The 25,051-nt window shown below is 42.4% G+C and overlaps 1 protein-coding gene across 5 annotated transcripts in view; it reads right to left on the bottom strand.

Annotated features, from left to right (window-relative positions):
• Positions 1–25,051, bottom strand: part of SV2C (synaptic vesicle glycoprotein 2C) — a 215,787-nt gene that overhangs the window by 125,226 nt on the left and 65,510 nt on the right. The gene's annotated exons all lie outside the window — the stretch shown is intronic.

Below are 25,051 nucleotides of genomic sequence, written 5' to 3'. Positions count from 1 at the left end.
CACTATGGAAGACATAGTGGAGATTCCTTAAAAGACTAGGGATAAAACTACCATCAGTTCAGTTCAGTCGCTCAATTGTGTCCAACTCCTTGGGACCCCATGAATCACAGCATGCTAGGTCTCCCTGTCCATCACCAGCTCCTGGATTTTACCCAAACTCATGTCCTTTGAGTCGGTGATGCCGTCCAGCCATCTCATCCTCTGTCATCCCCTTCTCCTCCTGCCCCCAATCCCTCCCAGCATCAGGGTCTTTTCCAATGAGTCAGCTCTTTGCATGAGGTGGCCAAAGTATTGGAGTTTCAGCTTCAGCATCAGTCCTTTCAATGAACACCCAGAACTGATCTCCTTTAGGATGGACTGGTTGGATCTCCTTGCAGTCCAAGGGACTCTCAAGAGTCTTCTCCAACACCACAGTTCAAAAGCACCAATTGAAAAAAAAGTTCAAAACCACCATATGGCCCAGCAATCCCACTCCTAGGCATACACCCTGAGGAAACCAAAACTGAAAGAGACACATGTATCCCATTGTTCACTGCAGCACTATTACAATAGCCAGGACATGGAAGCAACCGAGATGCCCACAACAGATGAATGGATAAGGAAGCTGTGGTACACATATACAATGCAATATTACTCAGCCATAAAAAAGGAATGCATTTGAGTCAGTTCTAATGAGGTAGATGAACCTAGAGCCTATCATACAGAGTAAAGTAAGTCAGAAAGTGAAAGTGTTAGTCGCTCAGTCGTGTCCGACTCTTTGCAACCCCATAAACTGTAGCCCACCTGCCAGGCTCCTCTGCCCGTGGAATTTTCCAGGCAAGAATACTGGAGTGGGTGGCCATTCCCTTCTCCAGGAGATCTTCCTGACCCAGGGACTGAACCTGGGTCTTCTGCATTGCAGGCAAATTCTTTACTGTCTGAGCCACCAGGGAAGTCAGAAAGAAAAAAACAAATATCGTATACTAATGCATATATATGGAACCTAGAAAGATGGTACTGATAAAATTATTTGCAGGGCAACAATGGAAACACAGACACAGAGAACAGACTTATGGACATGGGGGTGGGGGAGGAAGGAGAGGGTGGGATATACGGAGAGAGTATCATGGAAACATATATTACCATATGTAAAATAGATAGCCAAGGGAATTTGCTGAATGACTCAGGGAACTCAAACTGGGGCTCTGTATCAACCTAGAGGGGTGGGGTGGGGAGGGAGACGGGAGGGAGGGTCAGGAGGGAGGGGATATATGTATAGCTATAGCTGATTCATGTTGATGTATGGCAGAAACCAACACAATACTGTAAAGCAATTATCCTTCAGTTAAAAATAAATAAATTTACAAGAAAAATAAAAAAATGCATATCCTCATCTGCCTGCCAGTGCAAGAGACATGGGTGGGGAAGGTCCCCTGGAGAAGAAAATGACAACCCACTCCAGTATACTTGCCTGGGAAATCCCACCAAGGAGGAGTCTGGCAGGCTACAGTCCATGGGGTCGCAAAGAGTTGGACACAACTGAGCACAATACAACAGTAACATGGACAAGGGGAGCCATGATGGGTTGGTTCTTCCGTGAGCAATTAATGCCATCAAAGTATCGATACTAGTATGAAATTACAAGGACACTTAAGAGCAGGATGGCTCTACCTAAAGGGCCAAACAGTAACTGTGTTAGACCTCGCAGGTGATAGATGCTATGTTTCAGCTACTCAACTCTGTCGTCACAGCACAAAAGCAGCCATAGATCTCATGCAAACAAATGGGCAGGGTCGTGTTCCCATAAAACTATGGACAGAAACAGGGGAAGGGTGAGTCAGCCTACAGGCTGTAGCAGGCAGATCCTTGTTTTGAGGAAAAGTTTTCCTGTAGCCATGCCGGGAACTCAGAAAATCTGTGAGCTTGTCTCAGAAGAGGTCACTGGTGGTCCCTGAAGGGGCCGTCTCAGTGCAGCAGGGATGACGAGAGCAGAGGACAGGAAACCAGAGCCAGGGGACGGTGAGGACACGGAGGCCTCAGGAGGAGCCAGTGCCGGTCACAGGAACAGAGGGCACAGCGTACTGGATGGGGAGAAACGCTAGAAGAAGCACACCAGCTTGGGAGAGTGGCGAAGAGGGGCAGAAGGAAAGCAGCCACGCGCTCAGGGACACAACTGCCCTGAGACCACGAACAGAACAGAGAACAACAATGGGCTTCTGCTACCAAACGCTGGGCTGCTTTGGAAGAATGGTGCTACCCAGTGTCTTATTTCCAGAAAGTCCATGAAGACAGGCTTACGAGAAACTTATTAGTCTCAACTTCAGGCATAACTGCAAGCAATAAAAGGATTTTTTTCAGGACTGTCTCTTGAACATCAGCACAATGAACAAATAAAGCATAAAAATCCAAAAGGAACTGGTGTTTTAGAGGAACAGAACAAGAAAGTAATTTTGAACGGATGTCCGTTATTACATCTTTTGATATTTTAAGCAACAGAAAGGCCTGAAAGAGAAGGACTCCTGAAGTTGATCTCAGGCCATTTCTAGACCCTGGGGATGTGACTGTGCATGGCAGGAAAATAGGTCTGAAAATGGACTCAAAGATTGCACTGTGCTTAATCAATATTGATGAATGTGATTACATAAGTCCTCCAAAACTCTCTCCTGGAAAATTACACGTACGTTTTCTTTGTTGCTCTTGGTTAAAGTTTAGGTGGCAGATATGAAAATAAAAACCAGAATAGCTTGTAATTGACTCCAATAAAATCTAAAGGAAAAATTCAGTAGATGACTTCTGATGCTCCAACATGACCTTCTGTTTCCTCAAACAGGTAGGTACCTAAGCTGTCAGCCCAGGGACGTGAGTGAATAAACACTGATTGGCTTTGGACTAATGGATATTGGTCCTAATCCATTACTGCTGGATGCAGGGGTGAATTCAGGACAGCTCTTTTTGACATTTGAGATTTATTTTGTCATTAGGGATGAAACATCATACAACGGCTCCTCAACCCAAACTGTCAGAAGGACACTTGGGTATTTCAGGGAAGGTCACCGAAATATTCAGGTGCTGATCCACAGTATTGAAGCTATTATTTACTGGCTGATTATTCTTATTATTATTATAAATGATTTGTGTTTAGCATGAGCAGTCAGCCATCTGCTGCTCAGATTAGGAAGGAAAAAAAATGTGATCACTTTGAGAGTAAGAAAAAAGTAGGAATTTTAGTCAATTACTATATTATGGTTCAAAAACAGAACAAAGTCAAAGAACATTGAATCCATTTTATTTTCTTCTCTAGATAAGGCATGTTAAAAATTGACCTACCCACCATCCCTCAATCTCTCTTTTTTAAATTAATTATTTTAATTTGAGACTAATTACTTTACAATATTGTGGTGGTTTCTGCCATACACTGACATGAATCAGTGTACGTGTGTCCCCCTGTCCCAAACCCCCCTCCCACCTTCGTCCCCATCCCATCCCTCTGGGTCATCCCAGTGCACTGGCTTTGAGTGCCCTGTTTTATGCATTGAACTTGAACTGGTCATCTATTTCACATATGCTAATATACATGTTTCATTGCCATTCTCTCAGATCATCCCATCCTCACCTTCTCCCACAGGGTCCAAAAGTCTATTCTTTTACATCTGTGTCTCTTTTGCTGTCTCACATATAGGGTCATCATTACTATTTTTCTAAATTCCATATTTAAACGCCTCATAGTCATTCTTCTCTTTATACCCTTGTCCACCTAACTTTCCCTGAAATAACCTTCTCTTGCCTCTCATCCAAATCCTGTACCTTGCACCCTGCCTACACGTTCTTTGTAAGGATGCCCCAAACTAGTTTTCATGAGTAACTTCTGTAAATTCTCACCCACATTCTGAATTGTATTCTTTTGTCAGTATTCCATGTGCATCAGTCTTATCTCTAGAACTAATCTGCAATTTGAGTCCTGCTAGGTATCAAATCTTCTAGCATCTCATTCTGAAACTCCGTGAGACTATATTGTTCTAGGCACTTTGAATAATCAGCAAAATCTAGTTAATTTCATTTGAGTTTAACATAGGTTTAATTGAGAGCCAAGTATCTCTCACATACAGCTGTGCAATTGATGGAACTAATGTAAATCTGGAATTCCAACCATAAGATCTTGAGTGTCCCAAGAAAATGTGGTAAATGGCATACTTGAGAGCTTTTTCTGGAAGAGTGATCCCTAAATGTACATATAGAGAGCAGGTTTCATGAGAAAGTTTCCACTAGCCTATAATAAATGAGAAAAATTAGGAAAATGTATGTCTTTTTCATTTTATTCAACTTAAAGGAAGGTCATTTATTCTAAGCATAATCCATCCTGTTATTTTGATTGAATGTGTCTTGTTTTACGAAGTGGTATGAGTAGAATGAGTAATATGTACTCTTGCAATTATTTTTTTAAATGACCTTCTCTAATAAAGTGAAAAGTTGCTTTCTGTATGTCAATCCACCTATTTTAAATTTCACTTCAAAATCTAAAAGACAGGGAGCCACTAGTATAAAACTTGAAATAGTGAGAACAATATTTTGGACATATTGCACTCTGAAAAAAGGCTAGTGGAAGAAAATTAGTTTATTAAGCCAGGGCTCATGAAATGAATGTCTAACATGGAACAGAATAGGGAGGTCTCCTTTGTGCACGTGAGATGATCGATCATAAGAGGTGACCAAAAGTCCTCAACATTCTTCCCATCAGGAGGTGAAGTCTATGCTGCCTCTTCTTGATCCTAGGTAACCACTTGACCAACAGAATATGACAAGTTATGCTGTGTGACTTCCAATATCGGGTCATAAAGGTCACGTAGCTTCCACCTTGCTCACTAGAACACTCACTCTTGGACTCGTGAGGTACCATCTAAGAAGTCTGACTCCCTTGAGAATGCCATGCTGAAGCAGTCACAGACAGGTGCCATCCTCCACAGACCCAGCGGAGCCCTGGCAGGATGGCAGCCATCTGGGACCCTCCAGAACAGTCTGTCTGCCAGCTAAACACCACTGAGTAACCTCTGATGGTACCCCGAAGAACAGAAGGATCTCCCAGCCACCCCAGTCCAAATTCCTAACTTGTGAAAACATGAGATATAATAAAATGGGTTCTGTTTAAAGCTACTAAGTTTGGGGGTAGTTTGTTACACAATAACACATATCTGGAATGGTATATTCCCATATTTAAAGAGTGTTTTAAAACACTTTTAAAAACATCTCATTCACTGAGATACTTAGATTATAAGGAGTATAGTATTAAGGATCATAAATATTTCTCCACTTTCAGTTTGAGGGGGATCAAAATGGTTTAATCGTTAATAATGCTTTCAGTACTGCAAATTGTTTCAAAAGAACATAATATGCACATCCAATAAGGCATTCCCGTTCCTCTGTTTAATTCCAGTGAAAACGGTGAGGGGTGGTGGGGGGGGGGGGAGAAATAAGCTAGAACGTTCTCTGTCTTCCTGTCACGTCTTTTCCTAGAAAATTCCAGGAAGGATTTTTTTGGCGGTTTTATTTTGTTTTGATGTGTGGGTTTTCAAAGTAGGAGAAAGAGAGAAATTAAGTAAATGCGGAGCAGGAATGAAGAACAGGGTGTTTTATGGGTGGTGGTGGTCGTGGGTGATTTGGTTCTAGGATGGGAGACTTGACCATGACTACAAGGAGGGAAAACAGGGAAAGAGCACTTTCTCCCCAAGGAAGTATATTAAATAGCTCCTAGCAGCAGCAGCAGCAGCAGCAGCAGCAGGAGAGCACAAGGACCTAAATTCCACATCCTCTGGAGCATGCCTGCCGCACTGTGGCACATTAATAAAGCTCAGGGGCAGGATGGAAGAGAATCAGGGCTCTCTTTTGGGAATGGGATAGCAGATTCACTTCCATAGTTTTTTCTGCACAACCACCCTCCCTCGAACTGAGACCCTCCAGGATCCTCCTATTTTCCTATCTTGAGACCCTGCAATATGTTACATCAGTGATCACTCAAATCTCACAGCACAAATAAGACTAAACGTGTTAAACTTTGACTCTTTGGGAGATGGGGGAGGGGTGGGGGAAAAGGGCATCCTGCACACAGGGCTGTCACAAATACCAAGCTGCTCCTCGGGGCCAGGCTGGAGCCTCCCAGCTGTATGTGAAGATAAGCAGAGCAGTGTTGCATGCTGGGATCTGAGGGACTGGCACCATATCCCTGCTGATTCAGACCTCAGGATGACGCCATCACCCACCCACCTGCGACCCCGCCCGTCCCAATGGAGAGATGCTTACAAGGTTCAGGACTGTTGTCAGATAAACTTGACAGAGTTTGACTGTTGCCTTTATTATTAATTCCAACTCTTTCTCTCTCAGTGGCCCAAACACTGAGTTTCCTAAAGAGAATGACTCATTAAACTTCTGGGTTGTATTGAAAAGTTCCAAAGTCAGCTTTTTTTAAATAATACATACTATGCAGGGATTTCCCAGGTGGTAAAAAAATCCACCTGCCAATGCAGGAGATGAAAGAGACCTGGGTCAGGAAGATCCCCTGGAGAAAGAAATGGCCACTCACTCCAGTATTCTTGCCTGGGAAATTCCACGGACAGAAGAGCTGTCCATGGCTACAGTCCATGGGTCTGTAAAGAGTCAGACACAACTGAGCACAGACAGACATAGACATATGTAGGCTTTAGGTCTTAATTGTTTAGCAACACAAAATACAATTGTAGATCATTTTTCTAAAGCACAGAACACTCAGGATTAGAGTTAAGAGTATCACATCAGTAAATCAAGTCCCATGGTAATAGGGAAGAACAAATCTGACTCATATTAGATCTGTTTCTTTTACTTTAAGCTTTGTTTTATTGCTTTTGCTTTGAGGTAAGCATGTTACCTTTAGCCTGAAATATAAGGGACAGGCCATTTTCAAGGCTCTGACCTTTAAGGGTATAGGGTATAACAATTCTCCATTCACAAAGAGATAAAAGCTGCAGAACAGAGAATAACATTTGTCTTGCTGGAGGTTTACAGGAACATGGGGACTGGACCTATGTGGACAGCTACAAGAAAGAGAATTCCAACACCACGAAGTCTGAAACAACCAATCACACCCCCTCCCCTTTTAGTATGAAAGAAACATGAATTCTGTCATGGGTAAGATGGTTCTCTAGGACATTAGTCCACCACCTTCTTGGATTTGGGGCTTCCTGAATAAAGTCACTATTTGTTGTCTCAACACCTTACCTCTCAATTTATTGGTCTGTTGTGTGGCAAGCAGAATGAATTTGGACTCAGTAATACCAGAAGCCAAGTTTTCTAGAAGGTAGGGGAAACTTTTAATACTATTTAACTCTTTCACGTTAGATCCAATTTTTCCTCTTCACTTCAACAATTGTGACTGTCATGAATATCTGAACATTCACAATTATATTCAGTGTCAATTTTTCATATATATGTATATATATGTACATATATATGTACACACACACACACATATATATATATATTCCCTCCTACTTTAAAGGATAAATTCTCTTTTTAACTTAATTATATCTAATCCCTGGGTCATGTGAGTAAAACCTAGTCATGGTCAGATTTCTTTTTGCTTTATAACAAAGAATAACAGGAGATTACAATTTATGTTTTAGGTATCTAACTGTACTTAGACAGACTAACATAGACAGCATATTAAAAAGCAGAGACATTACTTTGCCAACAAAAGTTCGTCTAGTCAAAGCTACGGTTTTTCCAGTAGTCATTATGGATGTGAGAGTTGGACTATGAAGAAAGCTGAGTGCCGAAGAATTGATGCTTTTGAACTGTGGTGTTGGAGAAGACTCTTGAGAGTCCCTTGGACTGCAAGGAGATCCAACCAGTCCATCCTAAAGAAAATCAGTCCTGAATACTCATTGGAAGGACTGATGCTGAAGCTGAAACTCTAATACTCTGGCCACCTGATGCGAAGAACTGACTCATCTGAAAAGATTCTGATGCTGGGAAAGATTGAAGGCAGAAGAAGAAAGGGACGACAGAGGATGAGATGGTTGGATGGCATCACCGACTCGAAGGACACAAGTTTGAGAAAGCTCCAGGAGTTGGTGATGGTCAGGGAAGCCTGGCGTGCTGCAGTCCATGGGGTTGCAAAGAGTCTGACACGACTGAGAGACTCAAAGGAACTGAACTGTCCTTGGCAAACTGCAGCCTGTAGGGGGAGCCAAAGACTCTCCCTCATTTCACTCAGCAAGGAAGAGCTCTGATTCTGTGAAGGACAAAATGGAAACTTCAGAGACTTAAAAATGAGGCCATGTGCTGGGTGGAAAATGATCCTTTTATTTGGCCCATCTCTCTTCCATGGAGTGTTTTACCTTGTATCATCCCCTGCTCCCACAGCCCCACTGCCCTCCTCTCTCTCCCCTTCTCCAGCTTCTCTCAAGAGCTGTGAGATTTTACCTTGCTTGGAAGCCACAGCCTAGTGGTTCCATGGATGCAAGTAGAAACGCAAGGCTCCTAGGTCTGACACAAAGGACACTCACACTCCCAGCAACAGCACAGTGAGCATGTGCGCTGACCAGGAAGGAATGGAGCAGGCAGCTACAGCCTACCTCTACCTCTACCTTAGTGTTGTGCTAAACGAGGAGCAGCCCAGCTCAGGGAAGGAGCCCACATCCACATTTGGAGACCGGGCTTCCCTGGGGGCTCAGTGGTAAAGAATCCACCTGCCAGTGCTGGAGACATGGGTTTGCTCTCTAGGTGGGGAAAGATCCCCTGGAGAAGGAAATGGCAACCCACTCCAGTATTCCTGCCTGGGAAACCCCATGGATGGAGGAGCCTGGTGGGTTATAGTCCATGGGGTCACAAAGAGTTGGACATGACTCAGCAACCAAACAACAACAAATCAAGAGTGTACAGGTCTATAGCAGGGGTAGACAGAGTATGTTCTTATAGAGCAAGGAATGGTGAGTTAAGAATTTTTTTTTTTTACATTGAAAAAGGGTTATAATAAAGAAGAATATGTAACAGAAACTATGAAAGTGAAAGTTGCTCAGTCGTGTTCGACTCTTTGCTACCCCAAGGACTGTATAGTCCATGGACTTCTCCAGGCCAGAATACTGGAGTGGGTAGCCTTTCCCTTCTCCAGTGGATCTTCCCAACCCAGGGATCAAACCCAGGTCTCCCGCATTGCAGGCAGATTCTTTACCAGCTGAGCCACAAGGGAAGCCCCCAAAGCCTAGCGTATTTACTGTCTGGCCCTTCACAGAAAAAGTTTGCTGACCCTGGTCTATAGCATCCTCTGTGCTTAGGGACTTCTGGGGCTTCAGGTGGCAGGATGGCAAACAGAGGATTTAGGGCTTCTCTGTCTCGCCTCTCTTCCTTTCCATCAGAGCTACAAAAGGCAGGCCTAATGGAGCAAGTGCGTTATGAAATTATCTTGGTCTTTCACTATTACCTCCCATCTCTGACATCCCCAGAGGCAGGAGGACTTCATAAGGAGAGACCGAGATGAAGGCTCACTATCGCATCAACATTTGCATGGGCAAGGGTTTTCTGACCAGCATGCTGCTGGTGCGGTTGTTTTCTAACACCTACCACCCAGCCCTCCAGAGGACGTCTCAGACTGTCTTGGGAAACCTCTTTTTTCCTACCAACCAAAATATATCTCCACAAACCAACACCACTCTTTCACCAGTCTAGTCATCTCATTACCTGGAAACCTGATTCACCTGATACCTTCTTTCTTAAGTCCCTGAAGCTCCATGTGCTGTGGTCATCAGGACAGGTTTCCAAGCAGTATCAGCATCGTCTGGTAGCCTTTCAGTAAGTGGAGCCACAAAAAGGGACTGACTACGAACACTATTATCGCCAGCCTTCAGTCAGCACAGGGTTTACCTAAACTCTGGCTTATTGGGTAATGGTTTGATACAGGTGATGGATTCCCCTGCTGCTATTGAGGGGCTTATCTGTTTTGTTCTATCTTCTTTGATCCAGCAGTTCTCTCAGCTTAAGAAATAAAATCCTAACTGACAAGCCTGGAATAAAATACATCTACTTAAGTTTTTGTAAAACCCTTAATCCTAGTCTGTCACCACCCTGCCACACTTTTCAGCCAACAGCTAAGACAGTTCCTCTGAAAATTATGTCAAGTTGAGATGCTAAGTACAGCGCACTAGTCACAGAGATCTGGGCCAATCTTGTCACACCAGTAAATTGGAATGACAACCATCATATTGCCAAGTAAGTCTGGGAATCAGGATGCTTCTAAATGGAACCACTAGCTGAATCTGGCCACCTACTAACCAGACACCTTTCCTGCATTCATTCATTTTTAATGTACATTCAGAATTCTCCCTTAAACAGTATGATGGGACAACTCATCCATCTGTCATCTACCTTGTCCAATAAAACGTACTTTATGTTTCGCTTTCATTAAGTTTTTCTTTCACATGGTTAGTAGAACTGATATGAGAACCCTATGATGTCAGCAAGAGTTTAAATAACAGTTCATTAATTAATAGTGAGAAACGGGGAAGCTTGCTAGAGTACTTTCTGCTACAATAGCACCAAAAGGTTTCTCAAGATTCACGTTCCACCAGAATTACTGAAGCACTGATGCCTAGAGGGCAGACTCAGTCACAAAGGCGCAGAACGGGGGGATTTCTCTTCCGGGTTAAATTTGTACCTGGAGCAGCCCCGGAACATCTTTTCAGAACTACTAAAACCCCCAGGAAGCTCTCCCATCAGGAAGCTCCCATGAGCCTCTTATCCTTCTCCATCAGAGGGCAGACAGACTGAAAACCACAATCACAGAAAACTAACCAAACTAATCACATGGGCCACAGCCTTGTCTAACTCAATGGAACGGTGAGCTGTGCTGTGTAGGGCCACCCAAGACGGGTGGGTCATGGCGGAGAGTTCTGACAAAAATGTGGTCCACTGGAGAAGGGAATGGCAAACCACCTCAGTATTCTTGCCTTGAGAACCCCATGAAGAGTATGAAAAGGCAAAATGATAGGATACTGAAAGGTGAACTCCCCAGGTTGGTAGGTGCCCAATATGCTACTGGAGTTCAGTGGACAATTAACTCCAGAAAGAATGAAGGGTTGGAGCCAAAGCAAAAACAATACCCAGCTGTGGATGTGACTGGTGATGGAAGCAAGGTCTGATGCTATAAAGAGCAATATTGCATAGGAACCTGGAATGTTAGGTCCATGCTGCTGCTGCTGCTGCTAAGTCGCTTCAGTCGTGTCCGACTCTGTGCGACCCCAGAGACGGCAGCCCAGGAGTTCCTCCCCGCTCCCCCCCACCCCCCGCCCCCGTCCCTGGATTCTCCGGGCAAGAACACTGGAGTGGGTTTCCATTTCCTTCTCCAGTGCATAAAAGCAAAAAGTGAAAGTGAAGTCGCTGAATCAAGGCAAACTGGAAGTGGTCAAACAGGAAATGGCAAGTGAACGTCAACATTTTAGGAATCAGCGAACTAAAATGGACTGGAATGGGTGAATTTAACTCAGATGACCATGATATCTACTACTGAGGGCAAGAATCCCTTAGAAGAAATGGAGTAGCCATCATAGTCAACAAAAGAGTCCAAAATGCAGTTCAGTTCTGTTCAGTTCCTCAGTCGTGTCTGACTCTTTGCAATCCCATGAACCGCCGCATGCCAGGCCTCCCTGTCTGTCACCAACTCCTGGAGTTTACCCAAACTCATGTCCATTGAGTTGGTGATGCCATCTAACCATCTCATCCTCTGTCATCCCCTTCTCCTCCTGCCTTCAATCTTTCCCAACATCAGGGTTTTTTCAAATGAGTCAGTTCTTCACATCAATTCAGTTCAGTCGCTCAGTCGTGTCCAAATCTTTGTAACCCCATGAACTGCAGCACGCCAGGCCTCCCTGTCCATCGCCAACTCCCAGAGTCCACCCAAAGCCATGTCCATTGAGTCGGTGATGCCATCCAACCATCTCATCCTCTGTCATCCCCTTCTCCTCCTGCCCTCAATCTTTCCCAGCATCAGGGTCTTTTCAAATGAATCAACTCTGCATACGGTGGCCAAAGTATTTGAGTTTCACCTACAACATCAGTCCTTGTAATGAACACTCAGGACTTATCTCCTTTAGGATGGACTGGTTGGACCTCCTTGCAGTCCAAGGGACTCTCAAGAGTCTTCTCCAACACCACAGTTCAAAAGCATCAATTCTTCAGTGCTCAGCTTTCTTTATAGTCCAACTCTCACATCCATACATGACCGCTGGTAAACCGTAGCCTTGACTAAATGGACCTTTGTTGACAAAGTAATGTCTCTGCTTTTTAATATGCTGTCTAGGTTGGTCATAACTTTCTTTCCAAGGAGTAAGCGTCTATTAATTTCATGGCTGTAGTCACCATCTTCAGCGATTTTGGAGCCCAGAAAAATAAAGTCTGTCACTGTTTCCCCATCTATTTGCCATGAAGTGATGGGACTGGATGCAATGATATTAGTTTTCTGAATGTTCAGCTTTAAGCCAACTTTTTCACGCTCCTCTTTCACTTTCATCAAGAGGCTCTTTAGTTCTTCTTCCCTCTCTGCCATAAGGGTGGTATCATCTGCATATCTAAGGTTATTGATATTTCTCCCAGAAATCTTGATTTCAGCTTGTGCTTCATCCAGCCCAGCGTTTCTCATGATGTACTCTGCATATAAGTTAAATAACCAGGGTAACAATAAACAGCCTTGATGTACTTCTTTTCCTATTTGGAACCAGTCATCGTTCCATGTCCAGTACTTGGATGCAATCTCAAAAACAACAGAACGATCTCTGTTCGTTTCCAAGGCAAACTATTCAACATTATGGTAATCCAAGTCTATGCTCCAACCAGTAATGCTGAAGAAGCTGAAGTTGAATGGTTCTATGAAGACCTACAAGACCTTCTAGAACTAACACCCAAAAATGATGCCCTTTTCATTATAGGGGACTGGAATGGAAAAGTAGGAAGTCAACAGACATCTGGAGTAACAGGCAAAGCTGGCCTTGGAGTACAGAATGAAGCAGGGCAAAGGCTAACAGAATTTTGCCAAGAGAACACACTGGTCATAGCAAATGAACATAGCAAACCCTCTTCCAACAACACAAGAGAAGACTCTACACATGGACATCACCAGATGGCGAATACTGAAATCAGATTGATTATATTCTTTGCAGCCAAAGGTGGAGAAGCTCTATATAGTCAGCAAAAACAAGACCTGGAGCTGACTGTGGCTCAGATCATGAACTCCTTATTGCCAAATTCACACTTAAATTGAAGAAAGTAGGGAAAACCACTAGACCATTCAGGTATGACCTAAATCAAATCCCTTATGATTATACAGCGGAAGTGAGAAATAGATTTAAGGGACTAGACCTGATAGACAGAGTGCCTGATGAACTATGGACAGAGATTTGTGACACTGTATAGGAGACAGGGATCAAGACCATCCCCATGGAAAAGAAATGCAAAAAAACAAAATGGCTGTCTGAGGAGGCCTTACAAATAGCTGTGAAAAGAAGAGAAGCGAAAAGCAAAGGAGAAAAGGAAAGCTATGCCCATTTGAATGCAGAGTTCCAAAGAATAGCAAGGAGAGATAAGAAAGCCTTCCTCAGTAATCAGTGCAAAGAAATAGAGGAAAACAACAGAATGGAAAAGACTAGAGATCTCTTCAAGAAAATTAGAGCTACCAAGGGAACATTTCATGCAAAGATGGGCGCAATAAAGGACAGAAATGGTATGGACCTAACAGAAGCAAAAGATATTAAGAAGAGGTGGCAAGAATACACAGATGACCTATATAAAAAATATCTTCATGACCCAGATAATCACTATGGTGTGATCACTCACCTAGAGCCAGACATCCTGGAATGCAAAGTCAAGTGGGCCTTACAAAGCATCACTACAAACAAAGCTAGTGGAGGTGATGGAATTCCAGTTGAGCTATTTCAAATCCTGAAATATGATGCTGTGAAAGTGCTGCAGTCAATATGCCAACAAATTTGGAAAACTGAGCAGTGGCCACAGGACTGGAAAAGGTCAGTTTTCATTCCAATCCCAAAGAAAGGCAATGCCCAAGAACGATCAAACTACCTCACAATTGCACTCATCTCATACACTAGTAAAGTAATGCTCAAAATTCTCCAAGCCAGGCTTCAACAGTATGTGAACCGTGAACTTCCAGATTTTCAAGCTGGTTTTAGAAAAGGCAGAGGAACCAGAGTTCAAATTGCCAACATTCGCTGGATCATCAAAAAACCAAGAGAGTTCCAGAAAAACATCTATTTCTGCTTTATTGACTATGCCAAAGCCTTTGACTGTGTGGATCACCACAAACAGTGGAAAATTCTTAAAGAGATGGCAATACCAGACCACCTGACCTGCCTCTTGAGAAATCTGTACGCAGGTCAAGAAGCAACAGTTAGAACTGGACATGGAACAACAGACTGGTACCAAATAGGAAAAGGAGTAAGTCAAAGCTGTATATTGTCACCCTGGTTATTTAACATATATGTAGAGTACATCATGTGAAATGCCAGGCTGGATGAAGCACAAGCTAGAATCAAGATTGCTGGGAGAAATATCAATAACCTCACATATCATATGACACCACCCTTATAGCAGAAAGCAAAAAAGAACTAAAGAGCCTCTTGATGAAAGTGAAAGAGGAGAGTGAAAAAGTTGGCTTAAAGCTCAACATTCAGAAAACAATGATCATGGCATCTGGTCCCATCATTTCATGGCAAATAGATGGGGAAACAGTGGCTGACTTTATTTTTCTGGTCTCCAAAATCACTGAAGATGGTGACTGAGCCATGAAATTAATAGATGCTTACTCCTTGGAAGAAAAGTTATGACCAACCTAGACAGCATATTAAAAAGCAGAGATATTACTTTGCCAACAAAGGTCCACCAAGTCAAGGCTATGGTTTTTCCAGTAGTCATGTATGGATGTGAGAGTTGGACTATAAAGAAAGCTGAGCACTGAAGAATTGATACTTTTGAACTGTGGTGTTGGAGAAGACTCTTGAGAGTCCCTTGGACTGCAAGGAGATCCAACGAGTCCATCCTAAAGGAAATCAGTCCTGAATATTCATTGGAAGGACTGATGGTGAAGCTGAAACTCCAATACTTTGGCCACCTGATGTGAAGAACTGACTCACTGGAAAAGACCCTGATGCTGGGAAAGATTGAAGGTGGGAGGAGAAGGGGACGACAGAGGATGAGATGGTTGGATGGCATCACCGACTTAATGGACATGAATTTGAGTAAACTTCAGGAGTTGGTGATGAATAGGGAGGCCGGGCGTGCTGCAGTCCATGGGGTTGCAAAGATTCGGACACGACTGAGTGACTGAACTGAACTGAACTGAACTGAAAACCCCCAGAGCCAACATATTTTCAGGAGAGGGAGATTGTTTTATATTTTATGAGACAATCTATTGAGAACCATTGTTCTCTGAACTTTACAACGCCCACTTATTAGAATATAATTTAGGAGAGAGAGAGGTGAGGTCTGACGAGGAAGGGAAGATCTATTCACCCTAGGACACCAAGAAAGCAAGGAAGTGGTTGGCAGAGTGAGAGGGCTTAAGAAATAATGGGAAGAGAAACAGCCACCTCCTAGGGCGGACCTGTGGATGAGCACTAGGCTTCGGTCAGAGAGATCTGTTAGCCTCCACGACACCAAAGGAGATGAGCAATTCAGGAATACATTTTTACATAATTACTCTTTATGGATCTAGAACACATGAGCATTTCTAACATTTTATGGACTCTTATACACTTTCTGCTTTTTTTGCCTGTCTGCTTTTGTTTCTGGCCAATGTGATTACAGGAGTTTTAACCATTATTGATGACCTGTATCCAAGGTGAGAATGGGACCCGGGGTGAGTAGTTGTGGTAGCCAGGAGGGGGTCTGGTAGTTGGGTGAGCAAGGGGGTGAGTCTGCTAAAGCAGGGGGTTTCAGGGCCACGGGGTGTAGAGTCCTGGAGGTCAGGGGGAGCCAAAAAAGGATGCACTGGCAGGAACCCTCTAGTGAAGGGCAGTCAGATCTAGGAGTAAGAACTCTGAGCCCAAGGATTTTGATTCTACCTAGAAGAAACCCATGATTCATATGCAAGGTCAGGAAGCCCAGGGGCACTGGGAGCATTTACACATGAAACTCAGGGACTCTTTTACCAATATGGCCTACCAAGACTTATTGCCATCCATTTCGAGCAGAAAGCAATTAGAGGAAATGTAATGGGTGGATGACATCACCGACTCAATGGACATGAATTTGAGCAAACTCTGGGAGATGGTAAAGGACAAGGAAGCCTGGCGTGCTGCAGTCCATGGGATCACAAAGAGTCAGACACAACTTAGCTACTGAACAACAATATATCACCATCGTGTAAATTTTAAGAAAGGGTCTGGACACCATGAATGTGGATTCCATGGATTCTGCCTCAAACGTAAAGGTGGTTTTCTCTGTCCCATAGTGACTTATTTTTCCTCTATCATTTTAGGACCCAAAAGTGGTGTGAAGTGCATTGTCTGGGTTAGGATTTTTTTTTTTTTTAAGCCTAGGAATGACTCAGTCAGTAAAGACTGACTCCAAATCCTGGGCCTAAAGACTCTTCACCACCAGCCACTCAATGGAGGACTGCATGCCTTCTAGCCAGATGACACTTATTAGTCATGTGATCTTGGAGAGACTAATTAAACCTATCTGGGCATCAGCTTCATTGTCTGTAAAACAGGAATAATAATACATTCTTCACTGGGTTACTAATAAGATAAAATCATGTAAATCTTATAAACTCCTCAGACTGATTTCTGGTGCATAGTAAAAACCTATGGCATCTGGTACCATCACTTTATGGCAGATAGATGGGGAGAAAGTGGAAACAGTGACATGTTTTATTTTCTTGGGCTCCAAAATTATTGCAGATGGTGACTGCAGCCATGAAATTAAAAGATATTTGCTTCTTGGAAGAAAAGCTATAACAAACCTAGACAGTATATTAAAAAGCAGAGACATCAATTTGCCAACAAAGATTTGTGTAGTCAAAGTTATGATTTTTCCAGTAGTCAAGTTGGACATGAGAGTTGGGCCATAAAAAAGGCTGAGCACCAAAGAATTGATGCTTTAGAACTGTGGTGCTAGAGAAGACTCTTGAGAGTCCCTTAGACAGTAAGGAGATCAAACCAGTCAATCCTAAAGGAAATCAACGCTGAATATTCAGTGGAAGGACTGATGCTGAAGCTCCAATACTTTGGCCACTTGATATGAAGAACTGACTCATTTGAAAAGACCCTGATGCTGGGAAAGGTTGAGGGCAGGAGGAGAAGGAGGTGACAGAGGATAAGATGTTTGGATGGCATCATCGATTCAATGGACATGAGTTTGAGCAAGCTCCCAACAACTACTGGGAGATGGTGAAGGACAGGGAAGCCTGGGGTGCTGCAGTCCATGGGGTCACAAAGAGTTGGACATGACTTATTGACTCAACAACAACAACAACAAAATCTATGTAAGTATTCGCCACTATTATTATCTGGGTTTTCCCATTTGGAAAGATAAGCTAATGCTGTCTTCCTCTAGCTCCCAGAAACAATATGAATGCATGCACTCAACTTTGCAAGTCGTGGCAACTTGGGGCTTTTCCCTTTACACTAATCAGTCACATTCAAGGCCACCAAGACACAAGGTCTAGGAGGATGTAGAGGTGGAAAGGACGTGAGATATAGAGTCAAATTACTCATTTTCCAGATGAAAAACTTAGCCCAAACTTGATGGTCTTAAAGTTAGTTTGGTAACAGGACTAGAATTCCATAAAGTAAACTTGCTAGGTTCTGAAAGTACAGGTTCAATGCCTACTGTGTCAGTATTACCATTGTTTATTTGGTAATAAACCAGACTGATCAGCCCAGTCTGTTTTTCTTTTCCGTAATATGATCAAATGTGAAAGTATCTTAAGCTCTGCAGCAGAGGTTACATGTAATTATGGGCTTCCCAGGTAGCAGCAGTGGTAATGTCTATACTTAGCAATGCGGGAGATGAAGGACATGCAAGAGACAGGAGTTCAGCTCCTGGGTCAGGAGGATCCCCTGGAGTAGGGAATGGCAACCCTTGAGTATTCTTGCCTGGAGAAGTCCATGGACAGAGGAGCCTGACAGGCTGCAGTCCAGGGAGCCACGAAGAGTCAGACATGACTGAGTGACTAAGCACACACACAGGGCTGGCTGAGGGCTGGGCCTGACGGTACTGCACAGCTCATTCATGCACCTTAACTTCCTTCCAGTGTTCTAATTTTGCATCTTGTACATCAAGTAGAGAGACCTTCTGTGTCATGGAACTTCAGGCCCAAGCATGCCCTTTTAGAAAAACCTTTTGATTGGCAAACTTGACTCTTGATTATTGAACTCTATATAAGTGGGCAAAGAGCTCTGCTGCAGAAAGCTTGGCCAGTGGTGTCCAAAACAATGAGGTCTGTTGAACAACAAGGGCTCTGTTGTTAGTGTAAATCCAAAAGATCTCTGCCATCTTTTGAAAGGAACATAAATGGGGCCCCACACACTGCTACATTCCAAAACTTGAAAGTGAGGGGCAAATAACCAATGAAGCATTTTCTGAGACAGCATAGGTGCAGCTGTCTAATGGTTGGACCCCACCTCATAGATACCTGCAGGATTTACTTACCATAAGATCAAACGATGACTCCACAAAGCTGCCTTTTATTTTAACTTGTTGCAAGCTCCACTCCTTCTATTACTTTACAATCAGATCCGGGCTAAGTAAAGAGATTTAACTACTCAAATATGGGTTTGTTGGTTCTAATTACACACTTGCAATTAAGAAACCCAGTTTCCACTTTCTTCCTCTTCCCTGACTTTAAAAGACTTTGGAATCACCTCAGATGCCACAGTGCAGGGATGTGGAACACCGTTGTGCCACCTGTGAGGTCAAATGATAAAAATTTCCTTTACTTTGAAAAAAAAAAAAATGCCCAAAGCTCTTACCCCTGAGGGTATTCACACCCTTATCACTTATCTTCATTTCTATTCTGGGCCTGATATGAACCCAAGATACTGCAGGGCAGAAACAATATCAGGAGACTCAGGGAGAACAGTGGGCTTGAGCCCCTGGGGTTAGCTAGGGACAGGTAGAAAAGATTTTAGGTTACCAACCCCCCACCCCCACCCCCCACCCCAGTCCCCCAATCTTCCTTTCTGACCTTGACTTTGATCCTTGGCGCATCTCTGCACAGGGCTCACTCTCCTGGTCTGGGCGTGCAGAACAGCTTCTACTCTGATCGGGATTCCCTTCTGCTTTCTACCCAAGAGTCTGCCCTGCTGCCCATCCCCCTGCCCCCAGGCTCAGCGCAGCTGCTCCCAGTTCTGGAATCTACTCAGCTACTGACATGGTCTTTCTGAGTTTGGTCTTAAGAAAAACCGAACAAATCAAAAAACCCCAGCTCGACAGATACTACTCATGCTATTCAGCAATAAATAGGAACATATGATTAAAACATGAAACCACTGATGATGGGCATTACTGCTGGGGAGGGGATCAATCTCAAAAAGTTACAGACTGGAAGATTCCCTTTCTAAAATATTCTCAAAATGGAATCATCACAGAGACGGAACACAGTGGTTACGGGGGTTAAGGGTTAGGGAGATGTGTGGCTATAAAGGATGTAGAGGAGTAACGTGAGGTGATTTCTTTGTGGTGATGAAACAGGTCTGGACCCTGATTGTGTGGGGAGGCTATATAAATCCATATATGTAATAAAATTTCTTAGTGCATGCTAAGTTGCTTCAGTCATGTCTGACTCTCTGTGACCCTATGAACTGTAGCCTGCCAGGCTCCTCTGCAATGGGATTTTCCAGGCAAGAATATTGGAGTGGGTTGCCGTGCCCTCCTGCAGGGAATCTTCCCGACCCAGGGATCGAGCCTGCATCTCTTACGTCTCCTGCATTGGCACACAGGTTCTTTTCCACTAGCATGACCTGGGAAGCCCAAATTTCTTAGAATTATCCCCAATTCTCCCCTATCCCACCACTACCAAAAAAAAGAGAGAGAGAGAGATGTTTAAAAAAAAAATGAAGAAATCCAAAAAAAGTCTGTCTTTGAGTTAATATCACACCAATGTCAATTTCCTTACATATATTAAGGTTTTGTAAGATATTATCCTTGAGAGAGGCTGGGTGAAGGGTAAACAGGAACTCCGTGTACTATTTGTACTATTTTTGCAACTTCTTACAAGTCTTAAACTATTTAAGAAACATATATACAACTCAATTGTAAGGTCATGAGTTCTAGCCCCAGCAACAGCACATCCCAAGAAAGGACAAAAAAAGACATGCAGAGTGTCAAAATCATACCTCAGTTGTGTGGCATTCTTAATGAAAACATCATATGGAATTTAGTGTTAAGTTGAAAAGCCTTGGTATTTAAAAACACAAAACAAAACGGAGTAAGTCACATAATTTAACCAATGATTTGTCTTTAGTGGCAGCGAAAGAACAGGCTCATAAAGTCAAGGTGTCACCAAACATTTTGCATTATTCAAGTCTGGTTGGCTTTTCTTCCATCAATCATTTGCTACCACAGAGTCCTTGTTCTACAGTGCAGATCATAAATATCTTCCTGACATGAACTGCAATCCCAAACACACAGACCCTATGTGTATCTTTCCCAACACCACCAAGCAATGAACAATTCTGGCACTGTCCACCCAGAGACAGCATCAATCCCATAGTGCTAGGTGGCTCATCTCCTGCATTTCAGATCCATATCACAGGGTTCTGCCACCCGTGCTTCTGACCAACTGGCTAGTCAGGTTCCCCCAGCCCCTTCCTAGGATCCAATTACTGTGCTAGAGAGGCTTACCAAACTCAGAGATACATTTTACTAACTAGATTTACCAGTTTATTATAAAAGGAAATTACTCAGAAACAGGCAGATGGAAGAGATGAATAAATAGGGCAAGGCATGGGAAAGGGACTAACTTTACCAAGCAAGCCAGACAATTTCCCAAGCAACCTGACATGTCTATTCTTTTTAGAAAAGAGCTTTATTGAGATATAATTCATATACAATCCAAGTCTCCCATTTAGAATAGAAAATTCAATGTTTTTATTTTATTCACGGATATACATGATCATCAATACAGCACCACATTTCATCACCAGAAAGAAACTCCATACCCTTTAGCTCTCCTCACTGGTAGCCAGCAGTTTTAGTTCCATATCTGTAAGTCTGTTTCTATTTTGCTAATACACAGAAGAACTATACAAAAAATATCTTCATGACCCAGATGACCATGATGGTGTGATCACTCACCAAAGCAAGACATCCTGGAAAGCGAAGTCAAATGGGCCTTAGGAAGCATCACTATGAACAAAGCTAGTGGAGGTGATGGAATTCCAGTTGAGCTATTTCAAATCCTGAAAGATGATCCTGTGAAAGTGCTGCACTCGATATGCCAGCAAATTTGGAAAACTCAGCAGTGGCCATGGGACTGGAAAAGGTCAGTTTTCATTCCAATCCCAAAGAAAGGCAGTGCCAAAGAATGTTCAAACAACCACACAATTGTATTCATATCACACTAGCAAAGTAACGCTCAAAAATTCTCCAAGCCAGGTTTCAACAGTATGTGAATTGTAAACTTCCAGATGTTCAAGCTGGTTTTAGAAAGGGCAGAGGAACCAGAGGTCATATTGCCAACATCCGTTGGACCATCAAAAAAGCAAGAGAGCTCCAGAAAAACATCTATTTCTGCTTTATTGACTATGCCAAAGCCTTTGACTGTATGGATCACAACAAACTGTGGACAATTCTGAAAGAGATGGGAATACCAGGCCACCTGATGCGCCTCCTGAGAAACCTGTATGCAGGTCAAGAAGCAACAATTAGAACCGGACATGGAACAGTGGACTGATTCTGAATTGGGAAAGGAGTACATCAAGGCTGTATATTGTCACTTTGCTTATTTAACTTAAATGCAGGGCACAACATGTGAAATGCTGGGCTGGATGAAGCACAAGCTGGAATCAAGATTGCCGGGAGAAATATCAATAACCTCAGATATGCAGATGACACCACCCTTATGGCAGAAAGCGAAGAAGAACGGAAGAGTCTCTGGATGAAAGTGAAAGAGGAGAGTGAAAACGTTGGCTTAAAGCTCAACATTCAGAAAACTAAGATCATGGCATCTGGTCCCATCACTTCATGGCAAATAGATGGGGAAACAATGGAAACAGTGACAGACTATCTTGGGGGGCTCCAAAATCACTGTGGACAGTAACTGCAGCCATGAAATTAAAAGATGCTTGCTTCTTGGAAGAAAAGCTATAACAAACTTAGCAGCATATTAAAAAGCTGAGACATTACTTTGTCAACAAATGTCCATATAGTCAGAGCTATGGTTTTTCCAGTAGTCATGTGTGGATGTGAGAGCTGGACTATAAAGAAAGCTGAGCACCGAAAAATTAATGCTTTCAAATTGTGGTGCTGGAGAAGACTCTTGAGAGTTCCTTGGACTGCAAGGAGATCCAACCAGTCCATCCTAAAGGAAATGAATCCTGAATATTCATTGGAAGTACTTTTTTTTTTCAATATTCATTGAAGCTGAAACTCCAATACTTTGGCCACCTCACGTGAAGAACCAATTCATTGGAAAAGACCCTGATGCTGGGAAAGATTGAAGGCAGGATGAGAAGGGGATGAAAGAGGATGAGATGGTTGGATGGCATCACCAACTTGACGGATATGAGTTTGAGCAAGCTCCAGGAGATGCTGAAAGACAGGGAAGACTGGCGTGCTGCAGTCCAAGGGGTTGCAGAGTCAGTCACGACTGAGCAACTGAATTGATACGTATTCACATTTCATTTTTTAGATTCCACATATAGGTGATATTATACAGAATCTGTCATTCACTGTCTGCCTTATTTCAACAAGCATAGTATCCTCTAGGCCTATCCACATTGCTGCAAATTGCAATATTTCATTCTTTTTTCGGGCTGAGTAATATTCCACTATCTATATACATCAAATCTTCTTTATCCATTGGTTTGTTGATGAATACTTGGGTTGCTTCCATTTCTTGGCTTTATAAATAATGCTGCTATGAACACTGGGATGCATGTACCTTTATGAATTAGTCTTTTTTTTTTTAATATATGTAAATCCAGAAGTTGAATTCCTGGATCATATGGTAGCTCTGTTTTTAGTTTTTTGAGGAACCTGCATGTTCTTTTTCCACAGTGGCTACACCAATTTACATTCCAACCAACACTGTATAAGGGTCTCTTCTCCACATCCTTGCCAACATTTGTTATTTATAGACATTTTGATGATAACCATTCTGACAGGTGTGAAGTGATATTTCATTGTTGTTTTGATTTGCATTTATCTAGTATTTAGTACTCCAGTACTTTTGCCTGGAAAATCCCATGGATGGAGGAGCCTGGTAGGCTGCAGTCCATGGGGTCACTACGAGTCGGACACGACTGAGCAACTTGACTTTCACTTTTCACTTTCATGCATTGGAGAAGGAAATGGCAACCCACTCCAGTGTTCTTGCCTGGAGAATCCCAGGGACGGGGGAGCCTGGTGGGCTGCCATCTATGGGGTCGCACAGAGTTGGACAGGACTGAAGTGACTTAGCAGCAGCAGCAGCAGCAGCAGCATTTAGTGATGTTGAGCATCTTTTCATGTGTCTGATATTCATCCATACATCTTCTTGGAAAAATGTCTATTCAGGTCTTTTGCCCATCTTTTGATTGGGTTATTTGTTTTGTGGATAGTGAGTTGTATAAGGTGTTTATATATTTTGAATATTAATCCCTTGTCAGTCATAGCATTTTTAACTATTTTCTTCTATTTCATAGGTTTGTCTTTTTTTTTTTTTTTGATGACAGTTTCCTTTGCTGCAGAAGCTTTTAATTACGTCTAATTTATTTTTGCTTTTATTTATTTTGCCTTAGGAAACAGATCTAGAAAAATAATACTACAATTTATGTCAAAGAGGGTTTTACTTATGTTCTCTCCTAGGAGTTTTAAGGTTTCAGGTCTTACATTTAGATTTTAATCCATTTTGAGTTTATTTTTGTGTATGGTAGGAGGAAATGTTCAAATAGCATTTATTTTACATGTAGCTGTCCAGCTCACCACCACTTGAAGAGACTGTCTTTTCTACATTATGCTTTTCTGCCTACCTTGTTATAGATTGACCACAGGTGCATGAGTTTATTTCTGGCCTCTCTATTCTGTCCTATTTACCTACATGTCTGTTTTTATGCCAGTATTATGCCGTTTTGATTACTGTAGCTTTGTAGACTAGTCTGATAAGAAGTCAGCTGTCAAATGGATCTTTTTCTTATAATTGAGCCTGACAATCTCTGCCTTTTGATTGTATTGTCTAATTCATAAGTATTTAATGTCATAAACATAGCTAACATTACTACTTTTTACTTTTTGTTTTCTATGACTCATGTCTTTTCTCCTGTATATTCCACCTTTATTACTTTCTTTGAATTATGTTAATATATTCTAATACAATACTTAAACTTCTTTAATGATTTCTCACTACATTTAAAAAAATTATTGGCTTAGTGATTGCTCCCTTATAAGTGGTGAGTCATTTTTCTTTTGTTGCTTTCAAGATTTTTTCCTTTTCAAATATTTGCAAATTACATATCTGATAAAGGGTTAATATCCAAATTATATAAGGAATTCCTACAACTCAATAGCAAAAAGAGAAAAAAACCCAGAAATGATTAAAAACAGGTAAAAGAAGTGAGTAGATATCTCTCCATAAAGATATACAAACGCCCAAGAGGTACATGAAAAATGCTTATCATCACTGTCATCGGGACAAGGCAAACCAAAACCGTAATGAGATATCTCACATCTATGAGGATGGCTATTATCAAAAATCAAAAGATAGATACCGGTAACAATGTGAGGAAAGGAAACCCTGCAACCATACCGGAAAACATAATGGAATGCCGCCCAAAATTTAAAAATGGAACTATCATATGACCCAGCAATCCTATTTCTGGGTGGTGGTGGTTTAGTTGCTAAG

The sequence above is a fragment of the Bubalus kerabau genome, chromosome 10, assembly GCF_029407905.1.
Source record: "Bubalus kerabau isolate K-KA32 ecotype Philippines breed swamp buffalo chromosome 10, PCC_UOA_SB_1v2, whole genome shotgun sequence".
Taxonomy (NCBI): Eukaryota; Metazoa; Chordata; class Mammalia; order Artiodactyla; family Bovidae; genus Bubalus; species Bubalus kerabau.
The sequence above is the reverse complement of the archived record's forward strand: the minus strand, read 5'-3'. Positions and strand labels throughout refer to the sequence as shown.